The following is a 4,950-nucleotide window of genomic DNA, read 5'->3' on the forward strand; positions in this document are numbered from 1 at the left end:
ATATATTAATTAGAAGCATTTGTCTGATATGTTGTGCACTGTTGAGTTAGAAATTCAAATTCCTATATCTGATTTTGCTAATTTCAGTTTTGGCTTTCTTTAGATTCACTGCCAGACATGGTCAACAAGTCTTGGGCTCTTTTTGATTATTCCACTCCTGTGGAATTAGCTTGCTGATGTTTGCCTTCAAACTCATTATCTCAAGGCTGCAATATGGCTGCTGTAGCTCTAGTAATCATTTTCTCACTCCAGACAGGAAGAAAGGAGATAAAGGAGAAGGGATAATGCCAGTTGGGAAGATCACTTTTGCTAGAAAATGAGAGCCTTTCCCAAACAGTCTCCAGTTGAGTTCTCCTTATACCTCATTGGTAAAAATGGAGTCTCATAGCCCCCTTTGCTGCTTTTCAAACTTCACTTTGAAGACAGGTAAGGGAGAAGGGAGTTCAGATTGGCTATTTAATTAGCTAGTCCAACACTGTCCTCAAATAAATGGAAGATTATAACATAAACCCAACAATTTAGAAGATTATAGAAATGAGAAAACATATGGAAAATGACATATCTGTCTTTAAATCTGGAAGGCTGCCATGTGGAAGAAAGCTCAAATGTTATATGAAGCTCCGTGAAGCAGAAACAATAGGTGGAAGTTAGACACCACAGATGTTGGCTCAACAAGCAAAAATTTTCTAATGATTAGAGCTGTTCAAGAGGAAATAGGGGGCGCCTGGGTGGCTCAGTTGGTTAAGCGACTGCCTTCGGCTCAGGTCATGTTCCTGGAGTCCCAGGGTCAAGCCCCACATCAGGCTCCCTGCTCAGCAGGGAGTCTGCTTCTCCCTCTGACCCTCTTCCCTCTCGTGCTCTCTGTCTCTCATTCTCTCTCTCTCAAATAAATAAATAAAATCTTAAAAAAAAAAGAGGAAATAGGATGCTTATAAAATAAGCACCCTATTACTCCACAACCATTTCTCAAAAATATATTGGAGAAAATTCCTGCAGTGGATCTCTTCCAACTTTAAGATTGTATGTTCTAATTGACTACAATTAAATTATGTTATGGATAATAATAATTACTTGATGTATGTTTACTCTATCTTTGACACTGTATTAAGTGCTTTACATGCATTATCTCATTTTCTACCACAAACCCCTGTGAGATAAGCACTATCATTACTCCCGCTTGAAGAAACTAAGATATAAATGAGTAATATACTTTGCTCAAGGTCACAAATCTCAGGTGTGAGCCCAAGTAGTAGGATTTCACAAATCATACTCTATTCTAACAACAATCTCCTGGATTTAAAGCCATCCTACAATTTTCTAAATTCAAGCAGTAAAATACAAATTCCTTGGTTAGCTATAAGTGCAGACTTGTACCTCGCTCACTTCTAGTTACCTACAGTAATAAAGCCAAGTCTTTGACGACTCCATTTTGGCATGCTAACTTTCCCATCTTCATTTTCATAGCTCCACTTAGATCCCCATTCTTCTAGAACCCAGTTTGAACAATTAGAGAATCTGTCCTGGTGGGTTAACTTGACTTCTCCTTAACAGTTTTCTCTTGGAAAATTGTCCCATGGGAGTGACTTTTCCTCACTCTTTCTGTGCATTGACACTGGAGTAAAAATCCTGAATGCTGCAAATATTTTCAGAGAAGAATTCATCTTTATTTCCAATTCCTGGACTAACCTGGGAATAGGTTTGACAAGTTGTCTATTATTTCTCCCAGTTTTCAAATGCCCACAATGGCTGAAACAAGGTAGATATTGACTGAAAAATTGTTAAATGAACTCATAGACATTAATCACCATGGTTTTTTGAACCCATACACAGCCTCACATATATAAATCTCCTAATCATTTTTTCTTGACTGTGCACTAGCCCAGAAATAACAGAGGACCATTCTGCATACATTTGGTAAAAGCAAAACTATTTGTTTCCTTACAATAGGGCTAATTATGTACTACCACTAGAGAATAATTCTACACCAAGAACTAGCAATATTGGGATCATGTAAGCAAAACAGATAATGTAAAGATGCATATCTGAAAACTGATGCCAACCTGAATGTTGGACCCAATCTTCCAGAATCACATGCACGAACATTAGGGGAACTCCATGTTCAGAAACTAAGAACTAAATATAATTTAACTAATTTCTAAATAAAGGGTAAAGGTTAGAATGATGAACTGGCAAACAGATTCCCTAAGTTTAACAAGAGATCAGCAAGGATAGAAGACTGGCAGTCCCAAAATATAAAAGAGTTCAACCAAATGCCTCAGAACAAGATAGAATGGCAACAGCAACCCAGCCACTTCTCTTGCATTCAACAGTATTTGATAATAATGATGTCCCTCTTTTTTTTTTAAGATTTTATTTATTCATTTGACAGGGAGAGAGACACAGTGAGAGAGGGAACACAAGCAGGGGGAGTGGGAGAGGGAGAAGCAGGCTTCCCGCTGTGCAGGGAGCCTGACGTGGGACTCGATCCCAGGGACCCTGAGATCATGACCTAAGCCGAAGGCAGACGCTTAAAGACTGAGCCACCCAGGCACCCCTGATGTCCCTCTTCTAAACACTGATACTGCTGGCATCACCAAAAGGCCCATATATTTCACTATTAAATTTGAATCTCTCTGAAAATAAATGTGCTGCAAGAGAAATACATTCTTGCAAGAGGAAGCTTATCCTCATGGCTTACAGCAACAATTACAGATGTCAAACTCATGTCCTTAAAATAGGTACAGTAAAAATTATGGATAGTGTTATTTAGAAATGAATACCAATGTGAATTCATAAAAATATAGTTGTTTGGATCATTCTACTTTCTGGCATCAGACAGAAACAGAAAATGAACTGAATTTGCAGGTTATTTCTGCAAGATCACAATAAAATGCATGTAAAAATTAATTTGCCAACTGATAATGTGGTTTAAAAGTCAGTGCTTAATGCCAACCAAAATCAAGTGCCCTAGACTCTTAAGCTAGGATCATGTGTTCTCTATTTTCTGTGTACAATACCAACAAAGTAGATGAAGCACTTCAAGGACACCCTAAATCCTAAAAATATTCAGGTTGACAGCTGAGAAATTATGGAAAACCCATCATTTTGATGTACAGCAATCAGAAATACAGTATTTCACATAGAATAAAAACTGTCTGCTATCAGTTATGCAAAAAAAGCCAGGCTGTAACTAGGGATTTCAAGCACAGAAACAACTATTTATGTGCATAAATGTGGAAAGGTGTGCAGATGATGAATCCATCTCTACAGCGACATCCTCGACTTTAGGATTTTAAAGCAGAAGAGAACTTCTGATACAACCTCAGCTTTCAGAAATTAAAGAAACTAGTTAGCCAAAGAAGCCAAGTGAATTATTTAAGGTTAGCCATCTGATTGATGACAGCTAAAATGAGATACAGTCCAATTCTCTTATGTTTCTCCCATGCATTAGGGAGATTTATTTTTTCTCCCAATCACAGAATGGGGATGGGAGGCAGGTAGGAGAAAGGCTAATTCATTTCCCTTCAGCATCATCATCATTCTAAATCACAAGCATACACTAGAGCTTTACTAGAACAAAGAGGAACATAAACAGGTAAAAGGTATAATACCTCTCCTTAGGAAGCTTATATTTTAATTGGGGAATTAATGATTCCTTGGAGGGAAAATATTGCTTTCTTAGACATTAGAATGCTACAGTCTTTGATAATCTGTAACACCTTAAGAGCTCAAGTCTCCTCTCACTCCTAACTTTCTAGGACATTGATTCTATGGTACCTGCTGCTCTAACCCTCCTTAATTTTTAAACATGCTTTTGTTGTAAAATATTATAATACAAAAGAACAAGGAATAATTAATTTTATAATAAATATCTGTTTCCACCACAAATATCTGTTTCCACCAAACAGAAGTTTCTTATGAAGTTCTTCCTGTGTCCCTTCCTAGAAGTTTTGAATATAACTTTTTGTCAGTTATATACACATATATGTACATAGTATATGGTCAAGTTTTGTATATTTTATACTTTATGAATATTAACATTTTATTTATATACTTCCATGATTAGCATATTTATTCAACTTTATATTTTCAAGATTCAACCATGTTTGCAGGTGAACTATAACTTATTCATTTCCCTGTTGTATATATTTATGCTGTACGAATATGACACAATATATCTGTTCATCTTAGAATAGGCCTTTCAGTAGCCTCTGATTATTTCATTGTTTTACTTCTTTTAATTTTACTTTTACAAAAAATGGTCACTATTTTACAGATACAATGTTGCACATATACAGGAATATCTTTTGGGGGTGTGCAAGGTAACATCACAATGTTTTCCTAAATGGTTATGCCCATATACTCCCAGAATCAGTGAATAAGCATTCTTATTTCTCGGTACCCTTCAGTTCTTTGTAACATCTGAGTTTTTAAATTTTGCCTATCTGGTTAGTGTGAATTATATCATGATGTAGTTTTAATTTGCATTTCCCAGTTTACTGATATTGAGCATCTTTTTATATGCTTATTAGCCATTCAGGTTTTCTCTTCTGTGAAATGCAAGTTCATGCCTTTTGCCCATTTTTCTGTTTGGTTGTTTTTCATTTTTTTATTGATTTGTAGCAGTGTTATTCTCAAAATTAATGATTCATTGATTATATGTGCTGTAAATATCTTCTCCCAGATTATAATTTGCATTTACAGTTTTCTACATTGTCTTCTGATAAATGGAATGTTCAATTTTAATATATTTATCATCTTTTCACTGACGGTTAGTGATTGTGTCTTGTTTATGAAAGGTTTCCCTACAATGAAGTCATGAGAAAAGTGATACATTCCTTCAGACCCTAATTTAATTCTACTCCTTATTAAGCCCTGCCAAATGCAATAGCATTCCAGATAACCTTTGTGACTCCACCAATCTTTGTTCCTAAATCTCTCTTCCAAATT

Source organism: Callorhinus ursinus, unplaced genomic scaffold (assembly GCF_003265705.2).
Source record: "Callorhinus ursinus isolate GAN/ISIS: 27379988/994484 unplaced genomic scaffold, GSC_fseal_2.0 scaffold1, whole genome shotgun sequence".
In the NCBI taxonomy this organism is placed as follows: Eukaryota; Metazoa; Chordata; class Mammalia; order Carnivora; family Otariidae; genus Callorhinus; species Callorhinus ursinus.